Source organism: Rutidosis leptorrhynchoides, chromosome 8 (genome assembly GCF_046630445.1).
Source record: "Rutidosis leptorrhynchoides isolate AG116_Rl617_1_P2 chromosome 8, CSIRO_AGI_Rlap_v1, whole genome shotgun sequence".
NCBI classification, from domain to species: domain Eukaryota; kingdom Viridiplantae; phylum Streptophyta; class Magnoliopsida; order Asterales; family Asteraceae; genus Rutidosis; species Rutidosis leptorrhynchoides.
This window is the reverse complement of record NC_092340.1, coordinates 227,125,658-227,146,373: the sequence shown is the minus strand read 5'-3', so window position 1 is coordinate 227,146,373 and position 20,716 is coordinate 227,125,658. Positions and strand designations below refer to the sequence as shown.

The following is a 20,716-nucleotide window of genomic DNA, read 5'->3' as shown; positions in this document are numbered from 1 at the left end:
TAGTCTTTGAACTACTTTTGTAAACTTGAAACATCCTTTTACTTATGAAATGAATGCGACATATTTTGGTCAAACGTCATGTTAAAGACTTATGACTACGTAACGGGACCTAAGTAGTCGTTGACGTCAAACATGATTTGGTTGGGTCGCTACAGATGGTATCAGAGCGTTGGTTGTAGGGATTTAGAGTTCATTGGTGTCAACCCCGAGTCATAGGGTACATTAGTGAGTCTAGACTACAACCGGCATATAGACTTGAAGTAGGAATTACTTGACTACTTGTGCATTATACTCGAACTCTTCTATCATATCTGATTCTCATTCAATCTTAATCTCACGTTACTTGATTTAATTGACGCGCCACCTTGACTATATGAAATAGTGTCGAATGCACATATGAATTAGGGTGATGTAATTTCCGGGATTATATTACGGTAACTCATATGAACATTCCGACATTATGACATAAAGAATTTAAGGCGAGTCAAGGAAAATTTCTCTCTATCCTTATTCCATATCATGGTTAGTATTGTTAAGAATACTAATCAACGATATTCTTGTGTTTTGAAGGAACAATGGCTCCTCGCCGTGGACCACGCCATGAGACACCCGAACAAGCTCTACAACGAATGGTAGCCACCGCTGTAGAGGCGGCCATGGCCGGTCACTCCACCAACAACAATGATAATAACAACAACAACAATCAAGGGGCCGGTAACTCAATCGAAGGTAGCTCCTACAAAGCCTTCATGGGGTGCAAACCTCACACTTTTGATGGAACCGGGGGACCGGTTGTACTCACTCGATGGTTCGAACAAACGAAAGCCGTTTTTAGCATAAGCGGTTGTCGGGATCAAGATAAAGTTAAATATTCCACCCACACCTTTGCTGGTATCGCCCTCACGTGATGGAATACGTATGTACAATCGGTGGGTACCGATGAAGCTCACGCCCTCTCTTGGGCCGATTGCCGATTTAAGGGAAAGGTTGATCGTCGAATTTTTCCCTCGTGAAGAAACCCGAAAGCTCGAACAAGAGCTAAGAACTTTAAAGGCGGTTGGAAACGATCTCAAGGCCTACAATCAATGATTCGCCAAGCTATCCTTGATGTGTCCCAACCTCGTGAACCCCGAATCTCAAAGGGTTGAACTCTATATGGATGGTCTTCCAAAGAGCATCAAACAAGGAGTGATGTCATCCAAACCCGCTAACCTGCAACAAGCCTTAAACATGGCCCGCCAATTGATCGAAACAGTTGACGAAATCATAGTTTCGGCACCTAAGGCCGAGGATAAAACGGGCGACAACAAAATAAAATGGGAAGCCCCCCAATCAAGAAACAACTACAACAACAACTTCATCAAAAAGCCTTACACCTCCGACGCCAAGAAAAGTTATGGCGGAAATAAACCCTTTTGCAACAAATGCCACAAACACCACTATAGTGAATGTAGCAATCTATTTTGCCACCGGTGCCAAAGAGGTGGCCATGTGGCCAACGATTGTAGAAGTGCCGCCCCCGTCACTCAAAAGGTGCCCAATGCACCAAAACCGGGTACTTGTTATGAATGTGGCCAAACGGGTCATTTTAGAAATGCATGTCCGAAGAAGAAAGCCAACCCCAACACACGCGACCGAGCTTTCAACATCAACACCGAGGAAGCCCGAGAGGACAATGAATTAGTCACGGGTACGTTTCTCCTCAACAACACTTATGTTACTTGTTCATTCGATTCGGGTGCCGATAAGAGTTTTGTATCCAAGACTTTGACTCATTCTTTTAGCACTCCACCACTTCCACTTAATACCACTTATACCATTGAAGTGGCCAACGGGAAACTATTGAGTGCCGACACATATTACCGGGGGTGTACGTTAAACATTTTGGGTGATGAGTTTGAAATTGACTTGATACCCATGGAACTAGGAAGCTTCGATGTAATAATCGGTATAAATTGGCTAGCCAAAACAAAATCTCACATCCTTTGTGATCTTAACGCAATCCGGATTCCTATCGAGAACGGCGAACCTTTGATCGTCTATGGCGATAAGAGTTGCACCGGACTCAACCTCATTTCAAGCATTAAAGTTAGAAAACTACTCCGTAAGGGTTGTTTTGCGATCCTTGCTCACGTTAAGAAAGTTGACTCCGATGAGAAGCATATCGATGATGTGCCAATTGTTAGTGACTATTCCGATGTATTTCCCGACGAATTGCCGGGTCTTCCACCTCATCGACCGGTTGAATTCCAAATCGATCTTATTCCGGGAGCCGCACCCGTAGCACGTGCACCATATAGACTCGCTCCATCCGAAATGCAAGAATTACAAAGTCAAATCCAAGAACTACTTGATCGTGGTTTTATCCAACCTAGCCATTCACCTTGGGGCGCTCCGATTTTGTTTGTTAAAAAGAAAGACGGATCCCTACGAATGTGCATTAATTATCGTGAACTAAACAAATTGACGGTTAAAAATCGATATCCTCTTCCTCGCATCGATGACCTCTTTGATCAACTACAAGGGTCTTGTGTATATTCGAAAATCGATCTCCGCTCGGGTTATCATCAATTAAGGGTTAAGGGGGAAGATGTGTCTAAAACCATTTTCCTAACTCGTTATGGAAGTTATGAATTCCTTGTCATGCTATTTGGTCTCACTAACGCATCGGCGGTGTTCATGGATCTTATGAACCGCGTGTGCAAACCGTATCTTGACAAATTCGTTATCGTGTTCATCGATGATATTTTGGTTTATTCTAAAAGCGAAGAAGAACACGAGGAACACCTCCGACTTGTGCTTGAACTTTTAAGACAAGAACGACTCTATGCCAAGTTCTCCAAGTGTGAATTTTGGTTGAAGAAAGTTCAATTTCTTGGTCACGTTGTAAGTGACCAAGGTATTAAAGTCGATCCATCAAAGATTTGTCAATTCTTGGGTCAATTCTTGGGAGACTCCTACTACTCCTACTCACATTTGTCAATTCTTGGGTCTCGCTAGATACTATCGTAGATTCATCAAAGATTTCTCTTTGGTTGCTCGTCCTCTAACCGCGTTAACTCATAAGGGAAGAAAATTCGTTTGGGCAACCGAACAAGAATCCGCATTTCAAATCTTGAAAATGAAGCTAACCACCTCTCCTATCTTGTCACTTCCCAAAGGCAACGATGATTTAGTTGTGTATTGCAACGCCTCGTGAAATGTCCCGTTCTTATTGATTAAAAACGTTCCATATTAATTGATTTCGTTGCGAGGTTTTGACATCTATATGAGACATTTTTCAAAGACTGCATTCATTTTCAAACAAACCATAACCTTTATTTCATAAATAAAGGTTTAAAAAGCTTTACGTAGATTATCAAATAATGATAATCTAAAATATCCTGTTTACACACGACCATTACATAATGGTTTGCAATACAAATATGTTACATCGAAATCAGTTTCTTGAATGCAGTTTTTACACAATATCATACAAACATGGACTCCAAATCTTGTCCTTATTTTAGTATGCAACAGCAGAAGCTCTTAGTATTCACCTGAGAATAAACATGCTTTAAACGTCAACAAAAATGTTGGTGAGTTATAGGTTTAACCTATATATATCAAATCGTAACAATAGACCACAAGATTTCATATTTCAATACACATCCCATACATAGAGATAAAAATCATTCATATGGTGAACATCTGGTAACCGACATTAACAAGATGCATATATAAGAATATCCCCATCATTCCGGGACACCCTTCGAATATGATATAAATTTTGAAGTACTAAAGCATCCGGTACTTTGGATGGGGTTTGTTAGGCCCAATAGATCTATCTTTAGGATTCGCGTCAATTAGGGTGTCTGTTCCCTAATTCTAAGATTACCATACTTAATAAAAAGGGCATATTCAATTTCGATAATTCAACCATAGAATGTAGTTTCACGTACTTGTGTCTATTTTGTAAATCATTTATAAAACCTGCATGTATTCTCATCCCAAAAATATTAGATTTTAAAAGTGGGACTATAACTCACTTTCACAGATTTTTACTTCATCGGGAAGTAAGACTTGGCCACTGGTTGATTCACGAACCTATAACAATATATACATATATATCAAAGTATGATCAAAATATATTTACAACACTTTTAATATATTTTGATGTTTTAAGTTTATTAAGTCAGCTGTCCTCGTTAGTAACCTACAACTAGTTGTCCACAGTTAGATGTACAGAAATAAATCGATAAATATTATCTTGAATCAATCCACGACCCAGTGTATACGTATCTCAATATTGATCACAACTCAAACTATATATATTTTGGAATCAACCTCAACCCTGTATAGCTAACTCCAACATTCACATATAGAGTGTCTATAGTTGTTCCGAAATATATATAGATGTGTCGACATGATAGGTCAAAACATTGTATACGTGTCTATGGTATCTCAAGATTACATAATATACAATACAAGTTGATTAAGTTATGGTTGAAATAGATTTGTTACGAATTTTCACGTAGCTAAAATGAGAAAAATTATCCAATCTTGTTTTACCCATAACTTCTTCATTTTAAATCCGTTTTGAGTGAATCAAATTGCTATGGTCTCATATTGAACTCTATTTTATGAATCCAAACAGAAAAAGTATAGGTTTATAGTCAGAAAAATAAGTTACAAGTCGTTTTTGTAAAGGTAGTCATTTCAGTCGAAAGAACGACGTCTAGATGACCATTTTAGAAAACATACTTCCACTTTGAGTTTAACCATAATTTTTGGATATAGTTTCATGTTCATAATAAAAATCATTTTCCCAGAATAACAACTTTTAAATCAAATTTTATCATAGTTTTTAATTAACTAACCCAAAACAGCCCGCGGTGTTACTACGACGGCGTAAATCCGGTTTTACGGTATTTTTCGTGTTTCCAGGTTTTAAATCATTAAGTTAGCATATCATATAGATATAGAACATGTGTTTAGTTGATTTTAAAAGTCATGTTAGAAGGATTAACTTTTATTTGCGAACAAGTTTAGAATTAACTAAACTATGTTCTAGTGATTACAAGTTTAAACCTTCGAATAAGATAGTTTTATATGTATGAATCGAATGATGTTATGAACATCATTACTACCTCAAGTTCCTTGGATAAACCTACTATAAATGAGAAAAATGGATCTAGCTTCAAAGGATCCTTGGATGGCTTGAAAGTTCTTGAAGCAGAATCATGACACGAAAACAATTTCAAGTAAGATTTCCACTCGAAATAAGATTGTTATAGTTATAGAAATTGAATTAAAGTTTGAATATGATTATTACCTTGCATTAGAAAGATAACCTACTGTAAGTAACAAAGGTTTCTTGATCTTGGATGATTACTTGGAATGGATTTAGAAAACTTGGAAGTAAACTTGCAATCTTGGAAGTATTCTTGATTTTATGAAACTAGATCTTTTGGAATTTATGAAAAATACTTAGAACTTGAAGATAGAACTTGAGAGAGATCAATTAGATGAAGAAAATTGAAGAATTAAAGTGTTTGTAGGTGTTTTTGGTCTTTGGTGTATGGATTAGATATAAAGGATATGTAATTTTGTTTTCATGTAAATAAGTCATGAATGATTACTCATATTTTTGTAATTTTATGAGATATTTCATGCTAGTTGCCAAATGATAGTTCCCACATGTGTTAGGTGACTCACATGGGCTGCTAAGAGCTGATCATTGGAGTGTATATACCAATATTACATACATCTAAAAGCTGTGTATTGTACGAGTACGAATACGGGTGCATACGAGTAGAATTGTTGATGAAACTGAACGAGGATGTAATTGTAAGCATTTTTGTTAAGTAGAAGTATTTTGATAAGTGTCTTGAAGTCTTTCAAAAGTGTATGAATACATATTAAAACACTACATGTATACACATTTTAACTGAGTCGTTAAGTCATCGTTAGTCGTTACATGTAAGTGTTGTTTTGAAACCTTTAGGTTAACAATCTTGTTAAATGTTGTTAACCCAATGTTTATAATATCAAAAGAAATTTTAAATTATATATTAATATGATATATATATACATTAAATGTCGTTACAACGATAATCGTTACATATATGTCTCGTTTCAAAATCATTAAGTTAGTAGTCTTGTTTTTACATATGTAGTTCATTGTTAATATTCTTAATGATATGTTTACTTATCATAATATCATGTTAACTATATATATATATATATATATATATATATATATATATATATATATATATATATATATATATATCCATATATATGTCATCATATAGTTTTTACAAGTTTTAACGTTCGTGAATCACCGGTCAACTTGGGTGGTCAATTGTCTATATGAAACCTATTTCAATTAATCAAGTCTTAACAAGTTTGATTGCTTAACATGTTGGAAACACTTAATCATGTAAATAACAATTTCATTTAATATATATATATATATATATATATATATATATATATATATATATATATATATATATATATATATATATATATATATATATATAAACATGGAAAAGTTCGGGTCACTACAGTACCTACCCGTTAAATAAATTTTGTCCCGAAATTTTAAGCAGTTGGAGGTGTTGACGTATCTTCTGGAAATAAATGCGGGTATTTCTTCTTCATCTGATCTTCACGCTCCCAGGTGAACTCAGGTCCTCTACGAGCATTCCATTGAACCTTAACAATCGGTATCTTGTTTTGTTTAAGTCTCTTAACCTCACGATCCATTATTTCGACGGGTTCTTCAATGAATTGAAGTTTTTCATTGATTTGGATTTCGTCTAACGGAATAGTGAGATCTTCTTTAGCAAAACATTTCTTCAAATTTTAGACGTGGAAAGTGTTATGTACAGCCGCGAATTGTTGAGGTAGCTCCAGTTGGTAAGCTACGGGTCCGACACGATCTATAATCTTGAATGGTCCAATGTACCTTGGATTTAGTTTCCCCCGTTTACCAAATCGAACAACGCCTTTCCAAGGTGAAACCTTAAGCATGACCATTTCTCCAATTTCAAACTCTATATCTTTTCTTTTACTGTCCGCGTAGCTCTTTTGTCGACTCTGGGCGGTTTTCAATCTTTGTTGAATTTGGATGATTTTCTCGGTAGTTTCTTGTATTATCTCCGGACCCGTAATCTGTCTATCCCCCACTTCACTCCAACAAATCGGAGACCTGCACTTTCTATCATAAAGTGCTTCAAATGGCGCCATCTCAATGCTTGAATGGTAGCTGTTGTTGTAGGAAAATTCTGCTAACAGTAGATGTCGATCCCAACTGTTTCCGAAATCAATAACACAAGCTCGTAGCATGTCTTCAAGTGTTTGTATCGTCCTTTCGCTCTGCCCATCAGTTTGTGGATGATAGGAAGTACTCATGTCTAGACGAGTTCCCAATGCTTGCTGTAATGTCTGCCAGAATCTTGAAATAAATCTGCCATCCCTATCAGAGGTAATAGAGATTGGTATTCCATGTCTGGAGATGACTTCCTTCAAATACAGTCGTGCTAACTTCTCCATCTTGTCATCTTCTCTTATTGGCAGGAAGTGTGCTGACTTGGTGAGACGATCAACTATTACCCAAATAGTATCATAACCACTTGCAGTCCTTGGCAATTTAGTAATGAAATCCATGGTAATGTTTTCCCATTTCCATTCTGGGATTTCAGGTTGTTGTAGTAGACCTGATGGTTTCTGATGTTCAGCTTTGACCTTAGAATACGTCAAACATTCTCCTAAATATTTAGCAATATCGGCTTTCATACCTGGCCACCAAAAATGTTTCTTAAGATCCTTGTACATCTTCCCCGTTCCAGGATGTATTGAGTATCTGGTTTTATGAGCTTCTCTAAGTACCATTTCTCTCATATCTCCAAATTTTGATACCCAAATCCTTTCAGCCCTATACCGGGTTCCGTCTTCCCGAATATTAAGATGCTTCTCCGATCCTTTGGGTATTTCATCCTTTAAATTTCCCTCTTTTAAAACTCCTTGTTGCGCCTCCTTTATTTGAGTAGTAAGGTTAGTGTGAATCATTATATTCATAGATTTTACTCGAATGGGTTCTCTGTCCTTCCTGCTCAAGGCGTCGGCTACCACATTTGCCTTCCCCGGGTGGTAACGAATCTCAAAGTCGTAATCATTCAACAATTCAATCCACCTACGCTGCCTCATATTCAGTTGTTTCTGATTAAATATGTGTTGAAGACTTTTGTGGTCGGTATATATAATACTTTTGACCCCATATAAGTAGTGCCTCCAAGTCTTTAATGCAAAAACAACCGCGCCTAATTCCAAATCATGCGTCGTATAATTTTGCTCGTGATGCATAAGCAATCACCTTCGTCCGTTGCATTAATACACAACCGAGACCTTGCTTTGATGCGTCACAATAAATCACAAAATCATCATTCCCTTCAGGCAATGACAATATAGGTGCCGTAGTTAGCTTTTTCTTCAATAATTGAAACGCCTTCTCTTGTTCATCCTTCCATTCAAATTTCTTCCCTTTATGCGTTAATGCAGTCAAGGGTTTTGCTATTTTGGAGAAATCTTGGATGAATCTTCTGTAGTAACCAGCCAATCCTAAAAATTGACTTATATGCTTCGGAGTTTTTGGGGTTTCCCACTTTTCAACGGTTTCGATCTTTGCCGGGTCCACCTGGATACCTTCTTTGTTCACTATGTGACCGAAGAATTGAACTTCTTCCAACCAAAATGCACACTTTGAAAACTTAGCGTACAGTTTTTCTTTCCTCAATACTTCTATCACTTTTCTCAAATGTTCTTCGTGCTCTTGATCATTCTTTGAGTAAATAAGTATGTCATCGATGAAAACAATGACAAACTTGTCAAGATATGGCCCACACACTCGGTTCATAAGGTCCATGAACACAGCTGGTGCGTTAGTCAATCCAAACGGCATAACCATAAACTCGTAATGACCATAACGCGTCCTAAAAGCAGTTTTTGGAATATCATCCTCCTTTACTCGCATTTGATGATATCCAGAACGTAAATCGATCTTTGAATAAACCGACGAGCCTTGTAGTTGATCAAATAAGTCGTCAATTCTCGGCAGTGGATAACGGTTTTTGATGGTAAGTTTGTTCAACTCTCTGTAGTCAACACACAACCTAAATGTACCATCCTTCTTCTTGACAAACAAAACAGGAGCTCCTCATGGTGATGTGCTTGGTCGAATGAAACCACGTTCTAATAGTTCTTGTAGTTGGCTTTGCAGTTCTTTCATCTCGCTGGGTGCGAGTCTGTAAGGAGCACGAGCTATTGGTGCAGCTCCTGGTATAAGATCTATTTGAAATTCAACAGATCGATGTGGAGGTAGTCCCGGTAATTCTTTCGGAAATACATCGGGAAATTCTTTTGCGACGGGAACATCATTGATGCTCTTTTCTTCAGTTTGTACTTTCTCGACGTGTGCTAGAATAGCATAGCAACCTTTTCTTATTAGTTTTTGTGCCTTCAAATTACTAATAAGATGTAGCTTCATGTTGCCCTTTTCTCCGTACACCATTAAGAGTTCTCCTTCTTCTCGTACAATGCGAATTGCATTTTTATAACATACGATCTCTGCTTTCACCTTCTTCAGCCAGTCCATGCCAACTATTACATCAAAACTCCCTAACTCTACTGGTATCAAATACATCTTAAATATTTCGCTACCCAGTTTAATTTCTCGATTCCGGCATATATTATCTGCTGAAATTAATTTACCGTTTGCTAATTCGAGTAAAAATTTACTATCCAACGGCATCAATGGACAACTTAATTTAGCACAAAAATCTCTACTCATATAGCTTCTATCCACACCCGAATCAAATAAAACGTAAGCAGATTTATTGTCAATAAGAAACGTACCCGTAACAAGCTCCGGGTCTTCCTATGCCTCTGTCGCATTAATATTGAAAACTCTTCCGTGGCCTTATCCATTCGTGTTCTCCTGGTTCGGGCAATTTCTAATAATGTGGCCTGGTTTTTCACATTTATAACAAACTACATTGGCATAACTTGCTCCGACACTACTTGCTCCACCATTACTCGTTCCGACACCATTTGTTCCTTTCGTTCTGTTAACCCCTGGTCCGTAGACCTCACACTTCGCCGCGCTATGACCATTTCTTTTACACTTGTTGCAAAATTTGGTGCAGAACCCCGAGTGATACTTTTCACACCTTTGGCATAGCTGCTTCTGATTGTTGTTGTTATTGCGGTTGTTATTGTTGTTGGGATGATTGTTGTAGTTGCTGTTGTTGTTGTTGTTGTTGTTGTTGTTGTTGTTGTTGTTGTTGGACTGTTTGTTGTAGTTGCGATTGATGTTGCGATTTTTGGGATAATTGTTGCGATTATTATTGTAATTGCTGTTGTTGTTGTATTGGTGATTCTTATCACCGTTTTCCTCCCACTTTCTTTTGACTTGCTTCACATTGGCCTCTTCAGCCGTCTGTTCTTTAATTCTTTCCTAAATCTGGTTCACTAGTGTGTGAGCCATTCTACATGCCTGTTGTATGGAGGCGGGCTCGTGTGAACTTATATCTTCTTGGATTCTTTCCGGTAATCCTTTCACAAACGCGTCGATCTTCTCTTCCTCATCTTCGAACGCTCCCGGACACAATAGGCACAATTCTGTGAATCGTCTTTCGTACGTGGTAATATCAAATCCTTGGGTTCATTACCCTCTAAGTTCTGTCTTGAGCTTATTGACCTCAGTTCTGGGACGGTACTTCTCGTTCATCAAGTGCTTGAATGCTGACTACGGTAGTGCGTACGCATCATCTTGTCCCACTTGCTCTAGATAGGTATTCCACTATGTTAACGCAGAACCTGTGAAGGTATGCGTAGCGTACTTCACTTTGTCCTCTTCAGTACACTTACTTAGGGCAAACACCGATTCGACCTTCTCGGTCCACCGTTTCAATCCGATCGGTCCTTCGGTTCCATCATATTCCAAAGGTTTGCAGGCAGTGAATTCTTTGTAGGTACATCCTACACGATTTCCTGTACTGCTAGATCCAAGGTTATTGTTGGTATGTAGCGCAGCCTGTACTGCGGCTATGTTTGAAGCTAGAAAAGTACAAAATTCCTCTTCATTCATATTCACGGTGTGTCGAGTAGTCGGTGCCATTTCCTTCAAAATAGTTAAATGGAACAAGTTAATCATACAGAATATTAAGAGTAGTTAATAGTATTTCGTAGCATAATATGAACTCATTTATAAAAGCTTTTTCTTCATATTAGCGTTTTATAAGTTTAAATTCGGGTAGTACCTACCCGTTAAGTTCATACTTAGTAGCTAATATACAATTCAACTACTACAATTCTATATGAAAAACTGATTATAATAATATTTCGCATTCAAACTTTTATACAATATTTTACAAACTTACAATACCGCTTATTTTACATAAAGCATGAAATATAGCACACAATAACTTTGATACAAGATAGTTGTGAAGATAATTCTAGCTAGTACACAAGTCGTTCAGCAAAGGCAATAAAGACACGTAATTCATACGTCCAGAAATAAGTCATGCATTCTGGTTTTACTAGGACTACTTCCCATCCTTGGTCTTGTGGAACATAACCGTTATGGCCGTTGATAAGACAGCGTGTTGTAACGTCGTCAAAGAGACGAGGGTTACGTAATGACCAACAGTCTCGTAATAACCTAAAAACCTCATTTCTTACCCCAATTACCGACTCCGTCACTTGTGGGAACGTTTTGTTTAATAGCTGTAGCCCGATGTTCTTTTTCTCACTTTGGTGAGAAGCGAACATTACTAACCCGTATACGTAGCATGCTTCTTTATGTTGCATGTTAGCCGCTTTTTTTAATTCATGAAGTCCTATATTCGGATACATTGAGTCAAAATAATTTCTTAACCCGTTGCGTAAAATAGCATTTGGGTTCCCCGCAATATATGGGTCAAAGTAAACACATCGTAACTTATGGGTTTCCCAATGTGATATCCCCCATCTTTCAAACGAAAGTCTCTTATAAACCAAGACATTCTTGGAACGTTATTCGAATGTCTTACAAACTGATTTCGCCGTAAATAGTTGTGCCGAAGAATTCTGACCGACTCTAGACAAGATTTCATCAATCATGTCTCCGGGTAGGTCTCTTAAAATATTGGGTTGTCTATCCATTTTGTGTTTTTATACTGTAAAATAGACAAGAGTTAGATTCATAAAAAAAATACTTATTAATACAAGCAATTTTTACATATATCATAAAGCATAAGCACACTATATTACATATATTACACCACACGAATACAACTATCTTATTCCGACTCGCTCGTTTCTTCTTCTTTGGTTTTGGTTCGTTTTGCCAAGTTTCTAGGGATATATGATGTTCCCCTAATACGAGCTGTCATTTTCCACAACGGTTTAGAAAAACTTGGTGGTTTAGAGGTTCCCGGGTCATTGTTACAACTTAAGGGCTTCGGGGGTTGACGATACATATAAAGTTCATCGGGGCTGGAATTAGATTTCTCTATTTTTATGCCCTTTCCCTTATTATTTTCATTTGCCTTTTTAAATTCAGTTGGGGTAATTTCTATAACATCATCGGAATTCTCGTCGGAATCCGATTCATCGGAGAATTGGTAATCCTCCCAATATTTTGCTTCCTTGGCGGAAACACCAGTGACCATAATTAACCTTGGTCGGTTGGTTGAGGATTTTCTTTTACTTAACCGTTTTATTATTTCCCCCACCGGTTCTATTTCCTCCTCCGGTTCCTCCTCTTCCGGTTCTGATTCTTCTTCCGGTTCTGATTCTTCTTCAGGTTCTTCTTCGAGAACTTGTGAATCAGTCCAATATATATTTGACTCTTTGTTATTATTAGGTGAGTCAATGGGATTTGTGCTAGAGGTAGACATCTATCACACAATATCAAACATGTTAAGAGATTAATATATCACATAATATATACATATTAATAATATATAGTTTCCAACAAAAATGTTAAGCAATCATTTTTAAAGAAAACACGGTCGAAGTCCAGACTCACTAATGCATCCTAACAAACTCGATAAGACACACTAATGCAAATTTTCTGGTTCTCTAAGACCAACGCTCGGATACCAACTGAAATGTCCCGTTCTTATTGATTAAAAACGTTCCATATTAATTGATTTCGTTGCGAGGTTTTGACCTCTATATAAGACGTTTTTCAAAGACTGCATTCATTTTCAAACAAACCATAACCTTTATTTCATAAATAAAGGTTTAAAAAGCTTTACGTAGATTATCAAATAATGATAATCTAAAATATCCTGTTTACGCACGACCATTACATAATGGTTTACAATACAAATATGTTACATCGAAATCAGTTTCTTGAATGCAGTTTTTACACAATATCATACAAACATGGACTCCAAATCTTGTCCTTATTTTAGTATGCAACAGCGGAAGCTCTTAGTATTCACCTGAGAATAAACATGCTTTAAACGTCAACAAAAATGTTGGTGAGTTATAGGTTTAACCTATATATATCAAATCGTAACAATAGACCACAAGATTTCATATTTCAATACACATTCCATACATAGAGATAAAAATCATTCATATGGTGAACATCTGGTAACCGACATTAACAAGATGCATATATAAGAATATCTCCATCATTCCGGGACACCCTTCGGATATGATATCAATTTCGAAGTACTAAAGCATCCGGTACTTTGGATGGGGTTTGTTAGGCCCAATAGATCTATCTTTAGGATTCGCGTCAATTAGGGTGTCTGTTCCCTAATTCTTAGATTACCAGACTTAATAAAAAGGGCATATTCGATTTCGATAATTCAACCATAGAATGTAGTTTCACGTACTTGTGTCTATTTTGTAAATCATTTATAAAACCTGCATGTATTCTCATCCCAAAAATATTAGATTTTAAAAGTGGGACTATAACTCACTTTCACAGATTTTTACTTCGTCAGGAAGTAAGACTTGGCCACTGGTTGATTCACGAACCTATAATAATATATACATATATATCAAAGTATGTTCAAAATATATTTACAACACTTTTAATATATTTTGATATTTTAAGTTTATTAAGTCAGCTGTCCTCGTTAGTAACCTACAACTAGTTGTCCACAGTTAGATGTACAGAAATAAATCGATAAATATTATCTTGAATCAATCCACGACCCAGTGTATACGTATCTCAGTATTGATCACAACTCAAACTATATATATTTTGGAATCAACCTCAACCCAGTATAGCTAACTCCAACATTCACATATAGAGTGTCTATAGTTGTTCCGAAATATATATAGATGTGTCGACATGATAGGTCGAAACATTGTATACGTGTCTATGGTATCTCAAGATTACATAATATACAATACAAGTTGATTAAGTTATGGTTGGAATGGATTTGTTACCAATTTTCACGTAGCTAAAATGAGAAAAATTATCCAATCTTGTTTTACCCATAACCTCTTCATTTTAAATCCGTTTTGAGTGAATCAAATTGCTATGGTTTCATATTGAACTCTATTTTATGAATCTAAACAGAAAATGTATAGGTTTATAGTCGAAAAAATAAGTTACAAGTCGTTTTTGTAAAGGTAGTCATTTCAGTCGAAAGAACGACGTCTAGATGACCATTTTAGAAAACATACTTCCACTTTGAGTTTAACCACAATTTTTGGATATAGTTTCATGTTCATAATAAAAATCATTTTCTCAGAATAACAACTTTTAAATCAAAGTTTATCATAGTTTTTAATGAACTAACCCAAAACAGCCCGCGGTGTTACTACGACGGCGTAAATCCGATTTTACGGTGTTTTTCGTGTTTTCAGGTTTTAAATCATTAAGTTAGCATATCATATAGATATAGAACATGTGTTTAGTTGATTTTAAAAGTCAAGTTAGAAGGATTAACTTTTGTTTGCGAACAAGTTTTGAATTAACTAAACTATGTTCTAGTGATTACAAGTTTAAACCTTCGAATAAGATAGCTTTATATGTATGAATCGAATGATGTTATGAACATCATTACTACCTTAATTTCCTTGGATAAACCTACTGGAAAAAAGAAAAATGGATCTAGCTTCAATGGATCCTTGGATGGCTCGAAGTTCTTGAAGCAGAATCATGACACGAAAACAAGTTCAAGTAAGATCATCACTTGAAATAAGATTGTTATAGTTATAGAAATTGAACCAAAGTTTGAATATGATTATTACCTTGTATTAGAATGATAACCTACTGTAAGAAACAAAGATTTCTTGAGGTTGGATGATCACCTTACAAGATTGGAAGTGAGCTAGCAAACTTGAAAGTATTCTTGATTTTATGAAACTAGAACTTTTGGAATTTATGAAGAACACTTAGAACTTGAAGATAGAACTTGAGAGAGATCAATTAGATGAAGAAAATTGAAGAATGAAAGTGTTTGTAGGTGTTTTTGGTCGTTGGTGTATGGATTAGATATAAAGGATATGTAATTTTGTTTTCATGTAAATAATTCATGAATGATTACTCATATTTTTGTAATTTTATGAGATATTTCATGCTAGTTGCCAAATGATGGTTCCTACATGTGTTAGGTGACTCACATGGGCTGCTAAGAGCTGATCATTGGAGTGTATATACCAATAGTACATACATCTAAAAGCTGTGTATTGTACGAGTACGAATACGGGTGCATACGAGTAGAATTGTTGATGAAACTGAACGAGGATGTAATTGTAAGCATTTTTGTTAAGTAGAAGTATTTTGATAAGTGTATTGAAGTCTTTCAAAAGTGTATAAATACATATTAAAACACTACATGTATATACATTTTAACTGAGTCGTTAAGTCATCGTTAGTCGTTACATGTAAGTGTTGTTTTGAAACCTTTAGGTTAACGATCTTGTTAAATGTTGTTAACCCAATGTTTATAATATCAAATGAGATTTTAAATTATTATATTATCATGATATTATCATGTATGAATATCTCTTAATATGATATATATACATTAAATGTCTTTACAACGATAATCGTTACATATATGTCTCGTTTAAAAATCATTAAGTTAGTAGTCTTGTTTTTACATATGTAGTTCATTGTTAATATACTTTATGATATGTTTTCTTATCATAGTATCATGTTAACTATATATATATATATCCATATATATGTCATCATATAGTTTTTACAAGTTTTAACGTTCGTGAATCACCGATCAACTTGGGTGGTCAATTGTCTATATGAAACATATTTCAATTAATCAAGTCTTAAAAAGTTTGATTGCTTAACATGTTGGAAACATTTAATCATGTAAATATCAATCTCAATTAATATATATAAACATGGAAAAGTTCGGGTCACTACAGTTTTCATGTAAATAAGTCATGAATAATTACTCATATTTTTGTAATTTTATGAGATATTTCATGCTAGTTGCCAAATGATGGTTCCCACATATGTTAGGTGACTCACATGGGCTGCTAAGAGCTGATAATTGAAGTGTATATGATAGTGCTCCAAATGAACATATATTTAGTAGCAATATCGTTCCAATATGTAAAGTTTTTAAATGTAATTTCCTTATTTTTAGTTGTAATAGTTAAATAAATAAGTGCGAAGACGAAAGACGCAAATCGCTCGAAAATGAAGATTTAAAGACAAAAACGAAGATTTGAAAGACCAAAACGTCCAAAAAGCTCAAATGTACAAGATACAATTCAAAAGGTTCAATTTATTGATGAGAAACGTCTAAAAATGACAAGAGTACAAGTTACAAAACGCAAAGTACAAGATATTAAATTATACGAAAGGACGTTCGAAAATCCGGAACCGGTACCCGAGCCAACTATCAACGCTCGACGCAACGGAGCTGAAAGTACAAGTCAACTATGCACAAGAATATAATATAATATTTAAATAATTCATAATAAGAATAATAATAAAAAATAAAAAGTTGTTAATTGAGCATAGTTAAGGGGTCATAAGTGAAAATTTCAAATCAACATTTGCCTATAAAATGGAATTCACGTAGTAATGAAAAAGAACACCTTCACTTCATTTTTCTTTCTTTACCTCTGTAAGAATATATATATTTATATTTATAATATTAAGTTTAATTTAAGTTTAATAATAATTAGGTTATTGTAAGAAATATTTTACGGGTTTTAAAGTCGAAACTCTGCCCGTGTAACGCTACGCGATTAATCACCAATGTAAGCTATGTTCTTCCTTTTTAAATTAATGTATCGTAACTAAGTTATTATTATGCTTATTTGAGCCGAAGTAATCGTGATGTTGGGCTAAAATATTAAGAAGGGGTTATTGAACTTTGGACCATAATTAAGGTTTGGGCAAAAGACCGACACTTGTGGAAATTGAACTATTGACTATTAATAGATGGGGGGTATTGTCTAATTGAGTGACAACTCATTGGAGTCTGTCGAACCTATCTTCAAATTAATTAACCTAATAATTAATAATGATTATGGTTGTCCTATTTAGTGACGTTCATATGGAATCTGTTATAATCATTTAATTAATCAATTGGGTTGGGTAATTGATTATTCATTCTGATCAAGTGGATGAAATAATATTCATAAACTAATTAAAACAGGGGTGGATTACATACAGTGATAACTGGTGTAATTGTTGACAGAAGTGATAGCTGCGTCACAGTTTAAATCCTTAATCAGTTGGAATATTTGACTTCGGGTATAAGGGTAATTTGACGAGGATACTCGCACTTTATATTTATGACCGATGGACTATTATGGACAAAAACCAGATAGACGTATCAAATAAACCAGGACAAAGGACAATTAACCCATGGTAATAAATTAAAATCAACACGTCAAACATCATGATTACGGAAGTTTAAATAAGCATAATTCTTTTATTATATTTCTCATCGTATCTTTATTTACTGTCATTTTATTACTCGCAATTTTATTTACTGTCATTTTATTTATTGTCATTATTTTACGCACTTTAATTATCGTCATTTATCTTTACGCTTAAAATATAGAATCGACAAACCGGTCATTAAACGGTAAAACCCCCCTTTTATAATAATATTACTACTTATATAATTATATATATTTTGTATAAATATAGTTAAACATATAGTAAGTATCACCAGCTCCCTGTGGAACGAACCGGACTTACTAAAAACTACACTACTCTACGATTAGGTACACTGCCTATAGTGTTGTAGCAAGGTTTAGGTATATCCCATCCGTAAATTAATAAAACTTGTGTCATATTTTGTAGTATTTTGTATTAAAAATAATAGTATTTTCGTACACCACGTGCAACACATCAAGTTTTTGGCGCCGCTGCCGGGGAGCGCTAAAACGCTATATTTTTAATTATAATAATATTGAAATAAAATATAATAATATAATAATATTGAAATAGAATATAATAATATAATAATATTAAAATAGAATATAATAATATAATAATATTTTAGAATCAAAATTTGATACGTAAAGTTTTAAAAAGTCGTATTTATTAAATACTTCAGGGGTATATTATGTAACTTATAATTAATAATTTCTATCATGTCGCTTTCATGTGAATAGTAAATTAATTAATTTATTTTCATTTACTATTCATGAATAGTAAATGAATTAAAAAAAAAGTTTTGAAAAAAAATAATAATTATAAAAAAATTATTAATTTGTAAAAAAAAATCGTTTTTTTAAAAATAAAAAAAAAAGGTTGTAAAAAAAACGTTTTTTTAAGAAAAAAAATTTGTTTTTTAAAAAAAATTAAAAAAATTAAAAAAATTTTTTTTTTTAAAAAATAATAAATAATAAATTTTTTTTTTAAGTTTTATTACCTTTAGATTTTTAGACTATAGTTACAATTTTTAGTATTAAGTTTAATTTTGCATAGTTATTTTTATTTCTAGAATTTTTAGGTTTGCCGTAAAATCCCTTAAGTGCTTATTCCTTAGACTAAGATTTAGGTGCTTTAGAATTTTGCGACGCCGTTTTTCGCGCTACTTTCTTATTTTTATTTTTCGACGCCTATTTTTCGACCTTTTATTTTTCGACATTTTTCGACGCGCAATCTATTTCTTTCTTATTTCTCGACGCTCTAGTTTTTAGGACTTAGAATTTTCTCTATTTCTTATCTAATTCTCAAACGGAAAGAAAAATTATTTAAGCGGTTAAGTTAATAGACGTTGACATTTTTCTGGTTCGTAGTAATAGTTGGATTTGTTAGTGGCTAGTTGTGGGCTTCTGATTTAAAGGGTCCTGGCTACCTGCTACATCTTTTGGCTATTCGAAACGTGGGCAAAATCAGAAAAGTCTATTAATTGGACAACTTATATAAGTTTTTCTTATTTTTTTTATAACTACTAGGATATTCTGTGAATGCACCGAGCAAAACGTTCACCACCTTTCATACGTTCACCACCTGTAACTCGATCAAGACATTTAGCAAATATTGTCGCCGTTGATTTTTCTTTAGAATCATCATCCAGTCGAACAAATACTCCAATTCAAATTTCCGACAATCCATCTTTTGAACCCGATTTCACAACTAAGAAACTGGAGGATATTCAAGGACAATTCCAAGATCCTGAACCACAAACCGTTAAATCAGAGTCCTCTAGTGATTCGTATTCAACGAATTCAATTATGGAAGTAACGGAACCTCTAAGTATGGAAGATCGAATGAGAGCTAAACGCACGGGCCAAGGTCACGCCATTATTAAGCCAGAAGTTAATGCTCCAGATTATGAAATCAAAGGACAAATTCTACATATGGTAACTAATCAGTGCCAATATAGTGGTACGCCAAAAGAAGATCCCAACGAACATCTTCGTACCTTTAATAGGATCTGTACACTATTCAAAATCCGAGAAGTGGAGGATGAACAGATATATCTCATGTTGTTTCCCTGGACTTTAAAGGGAGAAGCCAAAGATTGGTTAGAATCGTTACCTGAAGGGGCGATTGACACATGGGATGTCTTAGTTGAAAAATTTCTTCAAAGATTCTTTCCGGCATCTAAAGCCGTGAGACTTCAAGGAGAAATTGTTACGTTCACACAAAAGCCAAATGAAACATTATATGAGGCGTGGACAAGATTCGGAAGGATGTTGAGAGGATGTCCTCAACACGGTTTAGACACTTATCAAATAGTACAAATATTCTACCAAGGTGTCAACGTTGCTACAAGAAAAGACATCGACATAACAGCTGGTGGTTCCATTATGAAGAAAACCGCAACTGAAGCTTACAAAATTATTGATAACACTGCTTCCCACTCTCATGAGTGGCATCAAGAAAAAGATATCTTTCGATCATCTAAAGCGGCTAGAGCCGATTCTAGCCATGACTTTGATTCCGTTTCCGCAAAAATAGATGCTTTCGAAAGACGAATGGAAAAGATGAATAAAGATATTCACGCAATACGAATCAGTTGTGAGCAATGCGGTGGACCACACTTAATGAAAGACTGTCACATTGAACAAACGATGGAACAACGTGAGAATGTTGTCTACATGAACCAAAGGCTGGAAAATAGTTATCAGAATAATTATCAACCGCCAAGGCCAAACTTCAATCGAAATCAAAACATTCTTTACAATCCAAAAGGACCCGACAATAACTCGTATAACCAACAAGGTCCGAATAACCAACCAACTCAAAACAACACTTTCAATCAACAAAGAC

At 34.9% G+C, this 20,716-nt stretch overlaps 1 non-coding gene across 1 annotated transcript; it reads right to left on the bottom strand.

Annotated features, from left to right (window-relative positions):
• Positions 1-20,058: 20,058 nt before the first annotated feature.
• Positions 20,059-20,165, bottom strand: LOC139865148 (small nucleolar RNA R71). The gene has a single exon (XR_011764672.1). It is a non-coding gene; the product is annotated as a small nucleolar RNA R71 (small nucleolar RNA).
• Positions 20,166-20,716: the final 551 nt, after the last annotated feature.